The sequence below is a fragment of the Triturus cristatus genome, chromosome 1_1, assembly GCF_964204655.1.
Source record: "Triturus cristatus chromosome 1_1, aTriCri1.1, whole genome shotgun sequence".
Lineage (NCBI taxonomy): Eukaryota > Metazoa > Chordata > Amphibia > Caudata > Salamandridae > Triturus > Triturus cristatus.
Genome location: NC_140579.1, coordinates 9427545 through 9442068, shown reverse-complemented (window position 1 = coordinate 9442068; position 14524 = coordinate 9427545). Strand labels below are relative to the sequence as shown.

At 46.6% G+C, this 14524-nt stretch overlaps 1 protein-coding gene across 1 annotated transcript in view; it reads left to right on the top strand.

The window, feature by feature from the left end:
- The window catches only part of LOC146869105 (uncharacterized), a 233915-nt gene that overhangs the window by 6444 nt on the left and 212947 nt on the right, over positions 1–14524 (top strand). The window lies entirely within an intron of this gene.

The window sequence follows — 14524 nt, the reverse complement described above, 5'->3', positions numbered from 1 at the left end:
CTCGCCTCGGTACCTACTCTAACCAGGAACACACTCGGCAACTCTGGGCATTAGCTTGCCTCATCTCCACAACGGCCCCCCACATTCGCCGGGGATGCCTGGTTTCACCTTGGAGATACCCAGGAGGGACCATCTCACAGGGATAGCCAGGATGGGTTCCCCAGCGGTCTACAGCGCCACGACGCCTCAGGGCAGCAGTGTGCTTTACGAGACACATACATTTACATTTACATTTACATAAGAGGGAATGAGAGGTCCGTGTCATTGATAATGCTTAAATGAAATGCACTGCAGTTTCTGATTTCCCCATACGTAATAGGTTACTCGAAGGAATCTGATTGGTCTAGTGGTTTTGATTCATTGATTCTGTGCCTCTCAATGTATTTTGAACAGGCTTTTGGCAAAGTGCATTCATGGCCAGATGTTAAACCTGGGAAAAAAAACGTCAAGATAAACAAGCTGCCCGAGTTAGCCTAGATTACATTAGTGCGGTCCTGAAAGAAAGAACAGATAGGACCAACCAACCCCTTACATAGAAGAAAGACAAGCCGCCGTGCGGCCGCGAAAGTGATCGCGATCAAACATCAAAGCGGCCGTGCGGCCGCAAAAGTGAAAGTAATGGCGGTCAAGCACGGCGTGCGCGCACCCGCGCACATGCACTGTGGCTCTAGGCTGGCCTGGTAGCACTTTTTGGAGCCCTCTCAAAAAGTCTCGCCAGACCAGCGCATGCGCTGGGTCAGGCGAGACGTAAAAATGATGTTAAATACGTGTTAAGTAACTGTCCACCGTTGTAACCTGGTTATTTTATTTAGGGGAAAGTAACTTTCCTTCATCCAGACATGCAGTAATGCCAGTCCTGCCATAGGAAGTATGCACCTGTTCTCCCCAGCCAGTTCTGCCTAGAACCATGCGTCAGGCGTTAGGCTAACGCATTTAAGTGTGGTGCGCCGCATCACCGCACTGAAATGCATTGTCATGCATATTAATGCATAGTCTCAGCTGTCACACACGCGCTGAAACAGTGTGTTGCCACGGCGGGCAGGTGGCAGCGTGCCCCTGTGGTCTGCCCTTGCTGCGCCCGCAGGCTTGGGGTGCTGCCAGCAGCTGAGTTCAGGCTCACACTTGTGCTGTTACAATGTATTCTTTTGTAAATTCATGAATCCTTTCCTATGGCGCCGCTGAGTCAGTAAAGCTGGGGTAATGCCTGATAGCGACACACCGAGTGCGGCCTGCCCCAGTCAGGTTGTGTTACTGACAGTGGCACCGCAGGGGATGTGACATCACGTCCTGCCTCAAAGCGCGGGGAGTCTCATCATGTGAGGATGAAGCGGAGGTAGTTCGGCGGAATGGCCGTCAGCGTGGCCAGCAGCTGCTAGCTGACTGTTGTGAGCGGGCAGCGACGGCGATAATGGCGCTCCCAGCACTGCTGGCCCTGCTGGGTGCCCGTCGCCCGGGCAGTGGCGCAACGAAAGTTGAAGGGGCCCCCCTGCAAGGTACACAAAGGGGCCCCTGCTCCGGATTTAATCCGGAGCTCTCCGGCGTGAGTACAGTGCTGAGGGGGGCCCCTGCAGCTCGGGGGCCCCCCGCACTGCATGGGATGCGGGGGCCTGTGTTACGCCCCTGCGCCCGGAGGCTAATTTCTGGCCGCCAGCAAATTATTTCTGGGCAGTATGTGCGCCTTCGCTGTCACCATCACCGAGTGGTTGCAGCGCCGGCCACCACACCAGTTTGCAGAGTAGAGAAGTCGACTGAAAAGTAGTCTACGCACCCAGCCACTTAACCCCTTCAGTGCCCATGACGAGATAGTCTCGTCATGGAGCGCGGTTGTGCTGTGCCCATGACGAGACTATCTCGTCATGAACCCCGCCCGCTAATTCAACGCCCGGCACAGGGCGTGGAAAGGGCGGGGCACTGAAGAGGTTAAGTTAACTTCAAGTAGTTGTCACTTTAACTTTCAGTGTTTTTATATTATAATGATCAAATAAATGTTAGAGTTTGTGATGTCACTGTTCAGGGCCCATCGCCTATTGGGGAACTTTACAGCCCCTTCTCAGCACTCACAGACCCCATGAACGGGCAGGTAACGATCAGGTTACAAGGGCACTAGGTTAATGCCCGTCCATTTCTGGAGCCCTGCAGAAGTTTTAAGATCTTTTTGGAGTTTCTTGTTGCTCAAATGGCTGTAATTTCTGATATTTATATGCTTCCCTAGTCTTCAGTTTGTAATTTTTGCTCACGAGAAAATGTCACTCATAGTCGTTAAAATGTCACTCATAGTCGTTAAAATGTCACTCATAGTTATACTGAAATTATGAAAATGTCACACATAGCAATCTGAAACCTTGGCAGCCGTGCCCAGCAATAAAACACCTTTAAATGCAGGAAATCTGAGTGTATGTGCGCCGGAGAAGGGTACACTACAGGGATAATGCAGCATTGTGCAGTGTGTGCATTCCTCAGTTTAAATCCAAATATTCAGTAATGTCACAATTATTAGTTGCAGCAACTGATTAATGGGAATCCCAGTTATACCACAAGTTCTAGAAATTAGGCCTTTAATGTGTATTAAGAGGTTTTTATTGATATGTCCTACACATCAAATTAATACATTTCATGCTGCCCCTTTCACTTAATTAAATCTCATAAGTTTTATATACGCTGGTACATTTAGGAAATCGTGTAAAATCAAGTTGCTAATTCCTTATTACACAATAATTTGAGTGCAAATAATATATGCACAATGTGAGCTAGTGAATTGCTAAATTTACTTAATTAGCATCCAACCTAACGTCAGTCTTGGGCGGCTTTGCTACCAACATAGACAAACTTAACGTGTCCATCAAGTGTGGAGGAAAAAACTTCTCTTTGCCCTGTCCTGCATCTAACAACAAGCGACAATAGACACTGGAAAATGTTTGTTTGACGATGCCAGGAAGGGGATGGGGGGTGTTGAGGTCTATGTTGACTTGATGCACAATCAGTTACAATAGGCATTTTAGAATGTTTGTTTGATGATGTCAGCTGGGGGGGAGGTTAGTATGTCTTGTTACATGATTCACTATATGGCCCCTTTAAGAGCTCTAGTAAAAAAGTACAGGAAGACGGATAAACACAACATGGAAGTTATGTAACTCTTGCAGGTTTTATCCATGGCATTTGTCAAATATCCATGTATTTTATTCCAAGCATGTTAATAATTCACTTAAATAATGTGCACAATTTCGGCAAACAACGAATACACACAAATATAATTCTGTATTAAATCTTTTACAATATGAACACAATGGACTAATAAGTGACCAAAGTATCCAGGCTTTAACCACTTCACTGCTAGCCCCCCCCCCACCCACCCCATGCTAAGCCTTTGTTTGGTTACTTGGGGTAGTTCGCACTTAGGCCCAGTAACTTTTTGTCCATATAAAGTATTGATGCCAAATTCTAAGGATTCTAAAGGTACCCAGGGTTTGTGGATTTCCCTGAAAGGGGACCGAGAAATTAGCCAAAATGCAGCTACATTTTGAGTTTTGGGGGAAAAATGGGAGAAAGGTGCGGCAGAAGAAAGCGTCTGGTTATTTCCTTGCAAATGGTATCAACAACGGGTTTGTGGTGCTAAAATCACCATCCCCCCAGCTTTCAGGATAAGGCAGACTTTTGTGAGAAAACCAAACTTTTCTACACAGTTGTGGCATTTTTACTTGGACATAACCTATTACTCCTATTTTTTTGCTTTCGACCTCCTAGTGGTAGAAATGGGTATGAAAGCAATAATGGATCCCAGAAAGCTATTTATTACCAAAAAATCTTAATTTATCAAGGGGCTATTTGTGTAGATTCTTCAAGGTTTTCCTATAGAAACTAACAATTGAAATATAAAAAAATGAAATTGAGTTGGAAAAAACAGCCAATTGTGCCAACGTTTTCCGCTGTAACTAATTGTAAGTATAGAGGATTTTTATAAGCAATACCATTATGTCTGCTGGACCCTCTGGTTGCAGGGATATTTAGGACTTGTAGGTTCAACAGGAACCCGAGTCACTCATGGCCAATAGCTGAGCTGTGCCTTGCAGTGCCTTTCATTGTGTACCGGGTGTATAGCAATTCATTTGGTAAAATAAAAAATATGTATCAAGGAACCCTATGTATTACCTAAATGGGAACAAAACAGAGAGTTTAGAAGCAGTGGTATTTGCACATCTCCAATATTGTGGGTACCCTTACTAGCATGTGAATAAGATGACAATTTTCAAATTGACTTCTTTTCACACATTGTCTTACATTTGGAAGGCAGTTAGGCATATAAAGTTAATTGCTAATAGCACTTGTTCTACTATTCTGTGTTCCCCCAAGTCTCCTGATAAAAATGGTACCTCACTTGTGTGGGTAGGCCTAGTGCCCACGTCAGGAAGCGGCCCAAAATTCAACGTGGACCCATCAAACTTTTACAGTGAAAACCAACCCTTTTTTCTCAATGTCACTAGCTGTGGGTTTTCGACCCTCGCTCAGTTGGCACCCAGGGAAACCTTGCAAACCTGTACATTTCTGAAAACTAGACACCTTGGGGAATCCAGGACAGGGTGACTTGTGTGGCTCGCACCACGTTCTGTTACCCAGAATCCTTTGCAAACCTCAAACTTTGTTGAAAAAACACATTTTCATCACTTTTCTGTGATTGAATTCTGGAATCTGTGGGGAGCCACAAACTTCCATGCGCCCAGCATTCCTCAAAGCCTCCCGATAAAAATGGTACCTCACTTATATGGGCAGGTGTAGTACCCGTGATAGGAAACGGCCCAAAACGCAACTTGGGCACATCACATTTTTCCAGTGAAAACTGACCCTTTTCTCGCAATGTGCCTAGCTGTGGGTTTTGGTCCCTAGCTCAGCTGGCGCCTAGGGAAACCTAGCAAACTTGTACATTTTTGAAAACTAGACATCCAGGGAAATCCTGGATGGGGTGACGTGTGTGGCTCTCACCAGGTTCTGTTACCCAGAATCACTTGCAAACCTCAACATTTGTCAAAAATACACATTTTCCTCAACATTTTGTGATTGAAAGTTCTGGAATCTGTGGGAAGCCATAAACTTCCATGCACCCAGCATTCCCACAAGTCTTCCGATAAAAATGGTACCTCACTTGTGTGGGTAGGCTTAGTGCCTGTCACATTTTTCCAGTGAAAATTTACCCTTTTTTCGCAATGTGCTTAGCTGTGGATTTTGGACCCTCGCTCAGCCGGCACCGAGGGAAAACTAGCAAACCTGTATATTTTTTAAAACTAGACACCCAGGGGAATCCAGGACGGGCTGACTTGTGTGGCTCTCACCAAACCTCAAACTTTGACCCGAAAAAACACATTTTCCTCAATTCTCTGTTATGGAAAGTTCTGGAATCTGCAGGGAGCCACAAACTTCGACCCACCCAGCATTTCCTCAAGTCTCCCGATAAAAATGGTACCTCACTTGTGTGGGTAGGTCTGGTGCCTGCAACAGGAATAGCACAAAACGCAACGCAGGCACATCACATTTTTCCAGTGAAAACGGACCCTTTTCTCGCAATGTGCCTGGCTATGGATTTTGGACCCTCGCTCAGCTGGCGCCTAGGGAAACCTAGCAAACCTGTACATTTTTCAAAACTAGACACCCAGGGAAATCCAGGAGGAGGTGCTTTGTGTGGCTCTCACCAGGTTCTGTTACCCAGCATTTCTTGCAAACCTCAAACTTTGTAAAAAAACAAAACAATTTCCTCAAAATGTTGTGATGGAAAGTTCTGGAATCTGCGGGGAGCCACAAACTTCCACTTACCCAGCATTTGCAAATCTTTACCGATCAAAATGGTACCTCACTTGTGTGATTAGGGCTAATGCCACATGCCACACCTTCCTGGACTCCCCCAGTGTCTAGTTTTCAGAACTGTTGAAAATGTTGAAGTCTCCATAGTTCCTTTTGGGACATTTACTGTCACAGACACTAGGCCTACCAACACAAGTGAGTTACCATTTCTATCAGAAGACCTGGGGGAACACTGGGTGGTAGGAAATTTGTGGCGGGCCAGTGATCCCACAACTTTCCCACACAGAAAAGGGAGGAAAATGTGATTCTTTTAACAATATTTTAGGTTTGCAGGGGATTCTGGTTAGGAAAATGTTGGGCGATCCAAGCAAACCCGCACCTCCTTGGACTCCCCTGGGTGTCGAGCTTTCAGAAATGTTTGAGTTTGGAATGTTTCCCAAGATGGCCGCCGAGCCCAGGAGCAAAAACACTGGTGACCCCCTTGATAAACCAGGTCTTTTTGTGCTAGATAGGTGGGCACCTGTGTTTTTGGTCCCGGGCTTGCAGACAGCTAGAAGAACCTAAAAAACCCAGACATTTCTGAAAACTAGAGACCCATGGGAGTTCAGGGAGGTGTGGCTTATGTTGATCTCCCAACATGTTCCATCCCAGAATCTGCGGAAAACCTCAAATTTAGCTCAAATGTCACATTTGTCTCTAAATATCTATGTGGGAAAGTTGTGGGATCACCTCACAGCACAAATTTCCCACCACTCAGCGTTCCCCTCAATCCCCTGATAAAAATTATACCTTACTTGTGTGGATGGGCCAAGTGCCTGTGACATGGAAGGGCCAAAAACTTGGACAGATTGAACTGGGTCCAAAGCGGGTCCAAAAGGGCAATTTGTTTATATGTTTTTAGTCTGACGCTACTTTGGACACTCACACAAGTGAGGTATCATTTTTCTCGGGAGACCAAGGGGAACTCTGGGTGGTAAGAAATTTGGAAATTTGTGCCTGCTGGGGTGATCCTACAACTTTCCCACACAGAAATGTGAGGAAAATAGGGCCTGGTAAGTAAAGATGAGGGTTGCAGGGGATTCTGGGTAAGAAACTGCTGGGGGATCCATGCAACCACACCACCAGCCAAGAGTCAGTCCTCGCACACCACCATCCATGCACACCACCAGCAAAGCACCATCAACGCACACTGCCAGCCAAGCGCCATCCATGCACACAGTCAGCCAAGCACTTTCCATGCACACCGCCAGCCAAGCACCACCCAGGCACTCTGCCAGAAAGCTCCATCCCTGCACACCGACAGCCAAGCACCATCCATGCACACCATCAGCCATGTGTCACTCCACGTACACTGCCAGCCAAGTGCCACCCGACTCACACCACCAGGCAAGCACCAATCTACACACACCGTCATCAAGCGCGAGTCAACACACCATTAGCCAAGTGCAAGTCATCACACCCTGCCAGCAAAATGCCAGCCAATGGTCAGTACACGCAGAACATCAACTGAACACCAGTTCACAAACACACAAACTTTCCCTAAAAATATCTCTAAAACAGCCAAAATGTGTGCATAAAAAATAGGGGATCAACCCTTGCCTATGGGGGTTCCCCCTGACATGCCGTTAAACATATCCTTGGTGCCTAGTGGGCTTTCTGTCCTCCATACTGGGGGGAGGGGGGGCAGATAAGGGGCTATTGCCCCAATCTGCCTCCCAGGGGGTCAGAATGATTTTTTGAGGGTGGCCCCCACCCCTACGTATAAAAAAACAACATAATCCCTGGTGCCTAGTGGGCATTCTGCTCCCCTGGGGGGCAGAACTGGGTCACTCATTTGTCTCCTGGGGGGAGCAGAAAAACTGTGTCAAATTTTTTGGGTGGTGGGGGCATTGGCATGCGCATTTTGGGCAGGCTCCACCCCTACGTATAAAAAAACAACATGATCCCAGGTGCATAATGGGCTTTCTGCCCCCAGGGGGGCAGCTCAGGGTTTTTGCCTCCCAGGTGAGGCAGAAAAACTGTGGCTAATTTTTTGGGGGGTGGAAGCATTGGCATGCCCATTCTGGGCAGCCCCCACCCCTACGTATTGAAAAAAAGCATAATCCCTGGTGCCTGAGCTTTCTGCCGCACTTTGGGGGGAGATAAGGGACTATTGCCCCCATCTGCCTGCCTATGGGGCAGAAAGACTGTCAATTGTTTTGGGGGGTGGAGGCATTGGCATACCTATTCTGGGCAGCCCCCATCCCTACATATAAAAAACATAAGCCTAGTGAGCTTTCCCCCCCCCCCCCCCGGGGAGGGCAGACCATGGGCTATTGGCCACTCCCCCCTCCCTGGTGCCTACTGGATGGATCCCTGCTAAGGATCACCCTCCTGCGGCGATCCCCAAGGGGATCCACTAGGGATGGGTACCATTAGAAAGGGGAGATTCTCTTCTTTCCAATGATGCCTCTCCCGTCTGCCTCAGTTCTCAGGGGGCTGAGATAGCCCCCTGAGCACCGGGGCAGTGAAACTGAAATGAGCTCATTTCAGTTTCGGTTTCACTGAAATTATGTCATCGCGACACGCCAACTGATCGTCATTTCAGTGCAAAAAACTGAACAGCCTCTGGAGCTGGGGAAGCTCTTCCCCAGCTCCTGAGGCTGTTTGGGAGAAAAGGAAATGCCTCTGGTGCCGACACAAGAAGGATTTCCAGTGCCATGTGCTCGGACGGCCGGGAGCTATCCGATGCACACTAGCACTGTAGCGTTGGATGACTCCCCGCCGGTTGACGCATGTTGGGGGTCAAAAGTGTTTTTTCTTGCAGTGTAAATATTTACCCACTGGGTCTCCGCATTTTATCATGTTATTCTATAAATCACCATAGCGAATATTCAGCTGATCTGACAGAACTGCTCCATGTAGGTGTGGTATATATGGGTTGCATGGCACATCAATACATAATATGTTCCTTCATTTGCATAACAGGTGACTAGTGTTTTGAATAGAGGACTAGCCTAGATATGTTCGAACCAGTAATAGGTCTCACCTCAGTGCGGTGTGAACTGTACTTATTTTGCCTCAACTCACCAAACACGAGCCCTTAAGTGTACCCCTGTTACCTCACAGTGTTCAGTCTTCTTCTTGTGGTAACCCTTGTGCCTTTTACCTGTGCCAGTTTCCGAGGTACAGGTTCGAAAGAAAGCTTGAATTTGCTCCCTGCACATGCACACTCACCAAGCCTCCTACATTAATGTCAGAAAACAATCTTCTGACTCATGCAGTGGCGTATCAAGGAGGTGGAGGGGCAGTTCGAACCGGGCCGCACGAGTTTTGGGGGCGGCTCCACTCCCTCGCTCTTACATTTGTTTGCCGCGAGGGCAGCAAACGTAGAGTTTATCGCCAGCAAACACCCCTGCTCTTCAGCGCGGGCGGCAATGGCAGGGACCGCCACGGGCGGCAGAGTGCCTAGCTGCGCTACTGGACGCATGGCATCATTGTGTTGATATCACTAGGCTGCAACCTTCACTCTGTCAACAGGGAATAGGGGTGCACGTCGAATGATGGAGAATCACGTCTTGCACAGGATGCCTGAAACACACTTGACTCGGACTCAGCCAGCTGTGGCATGCGGCGTCTGCCGGAATCTTCACGAAATTTTCAAAACTAATGCGACGCTCACTTCAGCTGCTATCTTGAAAGTTTCGGGGTGATCCGTCAAGTCGGGGCTTTTTCCCTATGTTAATTCCCATTGGACCTTCAGAAACGGCTACAGCCGAACTGCTGAACAGAATTACACCAAAATCGGCAGGTAGGTAGATGTTGGTTCAAGGAAGTGCCTTTTTGTGATTTGGGGAAAATCCGCTCAGTAGGTGCTGAGAAATTTAAAGTAATCCCCAGTTGTATATATATCTGTGATCCCTCCTGGTCTCGTGCTGAGATCTGATTGGCTGCCAACACTTCAAACCAGGAAGTGTTGGCAGCCATCTTGTGACTCAGTTGAACCGAGCCACAAGAACCCCCCCAGGGTGACAAAAAGTATTTAAAAAATATAAATTCAGTGACAGTCGCTCTGGATCCGCGACTCCTGCTGAAATTTCTCCCGCGCTTCCTTAAATATGGACGCCCAGATCCTGGGGGCATTGTAAAAACATAGGAGGTGTGCACAGGGCCCCCATCCTTGGGCTTTTCAAAGCCCAGGGGACCACCACCTCCCGGGGACAGTAACTTAATTATAAGCAGGGGAGCCTCATGGCTCCCCCACTGCCCCGGGGACTGCCACCTCCCGGGGTACAAATGTGAAGTAAAAATAAAGCCGGGGAGGTCCTAAGGCCTCCCAGCAGCCCTAGGGACCCCACCTCCCTGGGGCAGTGACTTAATTATATGCTCCCCCGCCACCCTGGGGACCACCACCTTCCTGGGGCACAAAGGTGAAGTAAAAATAATGTGGGGAGGCCCTATGGCCTCCCCGCAGCAGCAATGACCGCCACTTCTCCAGGGCAGTAATTTAATTATATGCGAGGGGGCCTGGGGACCGCCACCTACCCAGGGCAGTAACTTAATTATATGCGGCCCCAGGGACCACCCCTCCCTGAAAGTGCATTTGGAGAGTAGTGAAGAAAGGGGTCCTGGACTCTGATGACCTCTAAGCAGTCCAGCTGTGTGGGTCTTACTGGCGGTAACAGTAGGGCTAGTTGGCCACCAAGGACCCTCAAGAGCCAAGGGGACTTCATCCCCCAACTAGTAGTATGTCAGGAGGCGCGTTTGCAGAGTGATTGAGAAAGGGGCATGGTCACTGAAAATCTCTCAGTATACCCACTGTGTAGTACTTACAAGAGGTGACAGAAGGGGTAGTTGTCTCCCAAGGACATCCAAAGGGGGCCAACTGCCCCTCCTGTTGTCTCCAGTAAGTCCAACACAGTGAGACTGCTAAGAGGTCTTCGGAGGCCACGCCCCCTTTCTCCACCACTCTGCAAACACAGCTCGTGGTGCACCACTGGTTAGGGTATGAAGTCCACTTGACTCCTGAGGGACCTTGGGAGCAAAGGAGCCCTCCTGGTACCACCTGTAAGTCCTACACAGGGATTCCTGAGAGCTGGTCAGGGGCCCAGCTCCTTTTCTCTACTACCCTGCAATCGCGACTAGTAGTTAAAAAACATAGAAATTCACTGAAAAAAACAAAGGTTACAGGGATTTTATAGTTAGAATTAGCATTTAAAAAACATAGAAATTCACTGAAAAGAACAAAGGTTACAGGGACGTTATAGTTAACATATGGAATTTAAAAATCTTAGAAATTCACTTAGAAAAACCAAAGGTTACAGGGACGTTTAGTTAGGGTCAGATGTCACGCGTACAAAACCAGTGAAATTCAGTCGTTATAGTTAGCTGAGCAAACTATAACTGCCGCCCCCGTAATGCGCTGCTTATGCCCTCGCATATTACGTCACTCATGACAGGGTCCGGGACATCACTCATGACATCTCAATCTCGAAAGCATCCGGAAAATGCTCGGCAATCACGGCAAAGAACTCAGCTGCTGCCAAGCTCTAGTCATCCCTAGGTTCTCTGGTTCTAGTTAATGGAGGAAGACTTGGGGCACAGACAGGCTAGGAACGACTGCACCATGCAGTCGGAAACTACGGGGTGTGTGAAGTGACATTCAGTCCCGAAGTGCCAACATTGCATGGCAAGTAAGGCCAGGTAGCTGCTCACAGCCATTGCCCCGGAGACTGTGCCACTCCCAGGTTACAGCAGTTTGGGGACGGCAAATATCTTACTGAAGACACAACAGTATAGGTATGCCGGATACCTTACCAAAGACACCACACCAGTCCACACCTGGGGAAGCAAAAAAGACACATGATTATCAACCTACCTGCCTGGACGTGTCAGAAGGGAAAAAAAGAAAAACACAGGAAGGACTTTGGGGGAAGATCACACTGATCGGTGGGCTCTCCGTGGCAGCGGAGTTTGAAAGATTGTTAGTAAGGGCTGGTATGAGGAAGAGTTGACCGGTGGTTAATGGGAGTATTTGAAAGAGTCTGTGGAATGCTGCAAAAACTCTAGTTTCCACAGACACGAATATTCCCAAAATATTTAGTTGTACCTTAAAGGGGATCAGAGAGAGGTGGGAATGCGTATTACCAGTGTCACCAGCCCAGATGTCGTGAACATACAGAATGAACCTTACCTTCGTGGCCTGCCGCTGAATACTGCTGGAGGGGGTATAGAGCTGGCCCATTCTTACTGCACAATGGCATACACCTCTAAGTCAAGACTGTACCATTTCGGTTTCCAACTTGGGCGCCATATTGTGCCCAAGATGGAACTCTGTTTAATATTCCACTTATAATAACTGAAATTTACCTTGCAGATTGCACATTTTCAGTATTTTATCCGTTTTTTCTGTCCTATGTGTAAATAATCCATAGCTTTACTCTGTTTGTGCCCTACTGCGGAGACACACGAGGCGGCTCTTTTGATTCTCAAGGGTTACTGTCTAGTGCTACTCTATTTCCCAGAGCTTGGGTGATCTGCAGCCATCTTAAAGAGTCCAAAGTTCAGATTGCTTCATTGCAGTCGTGCATCACTTTGACACCAATCAGTCAGTTTAAAAACAACAGTTGTACCAAAATGCTGGTGCAATGGTTGCATCTTTGTATTGCAACCGTATGCCACAAAAATAAAAAGAAGAAAGAAAAAGGATACATGCATTAGCCTACATGTGGCGGCCGTATGCCAGCAATACAACTTTTACATATGTTAAACTTTGGACAGCGACATATAATTTTAAAAATACATGTTATTGACTTATTTGGCATGGACAGCATACAAGCTCATGACAATCAAAGTAAGTAGAGACTTTGCAAAATCTCATGGGGCGAATATGAAAAAAGGAAACCACAGCTGGAGGTTAGCAGATAAACATCTACACCGTAAGCATCGAAGAAACCTGTGATTTCCAAGAAGATGAGCTATCAAAAATATAAAGGATGAACTGTCAGGTATGTCAAAGACAGTAGGCCCTAGAGAAAAGAAGGCTAAACCACGGCAAACTGAACAGAAGGTGGGGGTGAGCACCCAGGTAGGTTGAGTAGAGCAAAGGCCTTTACTCAGAACTTAATATAGCAGTTCCAAGTTAAAAAAAAAAGTTTCTTATTGGTGCAAAAAAGTTGCTATTTACTTTTAAATTACTCTAATGCACAAAATAACCTCGTCCTACATGAAGAAAACAGTTTAGTAGTGAAAAACAATGTTAAAGGTCAGGGAAATGTAAATCTCCTATACCCAAATAAAATGCATTAAGAAAACAAACTATTGCTACATAAGTTCAAAACAAGTCTCACATTCATTTGAACATTGTCCAGAAACATATAGTGCAAAGAAATATAAAGCTACTCCTTAAAGCACTTTTTATGGTTAGCATATTGAACAGTTTATAAAGTCCCAAATAACGCACTGAGGAGTGGAACATATTTTCGTAGTCCAAATTCCCTACTTTTCTTCATCCACCCGTTCTCTCAGAATTTGTAAATATACTTTTCTAGTGGTTACAGGAAAGACCGATCCACCACTCTCATGCAAAATCCGCCGACGCGTTTCGGCGTAAATGAATATAAGGGCACAAATTTTATTTAACGGACGTCATCATCAGGGGATAACATCCTTTGTATCATCTGGGCACACTAGGACACCTCTCGTGTTGACTTGAGGTAAGCTTGAGGTATTTGCACAATGTCGTCCTCTTATTTCAGATCCCTCCACACAGGCGCTTCTAATTACTTCTGATTGGGCTCAGAGCAGCTTTATATTTCTTTGTACGATATGTCTGGGCCATGTTCAAATGAATGTGAGACTTGTTTTGAACTTATGTAGCAATAGTTTGTTTTTTTAATGGATTTTATTTGGGTATGTAGGAGATTTACATTTCCCTGAACTTTAACATTGTTTTTCATTACTAAACTGTCTTTTTTGTGTAAAACGAGGTTGTTTTCTGTATCTTGACAAATGAAATTGAATTGGTAGACACGCATAAGACATGATTCCTGATTACACACAGGATTCATGTGCTGATTTGTGTATTTTGTTAAAAGAAGACTGGTTGGCAGCCGCTGGGGGTCTGCGTTTGTTAGGTCGGATATTTCATTTGCTCATTGGAGGTGCATTTTAACATCATCTTTCATGCTCATTATAGTTACCGAGTGTGTGTCTCTTACTGTTTAGATCTTGTGTATGTTGCTGCTCTCACACCTCGTGGGTGTTAACCACGACTAGTAGCTCTCAGCCCTTCTTTGCCTTAGATGCACTCGGCGCGTGCTGCCATCCTGTTTCAGGTGTCACTGTCACGAAGTAATTAGCAAAGGTTATGCCCCAAAATAAGACCGACAAGACACCAGGAGGGCAAAAAACAGCAATTGTAGAAAATGTCACAAAGTACCAGTCCAGCACAATTTTTATTCTGTATCAGAAATACATATATTTATTCATGACATCCGTGTTAAGACAAAGGATGGGCAAACCAGCCATTGAAAAAGAGTCTGGAGCAGCATACACTCGCCAGATGTTTCCCAAGTCACCAAACACGTCATTGTTCTCAGGGGCGAAAGTCCAGTTACAGCAACTAAAGGGAATCAGGACTACAACTCCCAGAAAGCATCTGGGCACGACATGCTTCTCAACATGGACTCATCTGGTAACCTTACATATGACAAAGTATGTGTGCATTTATATGGCTCTGATGGTTTATGAGCCCAGG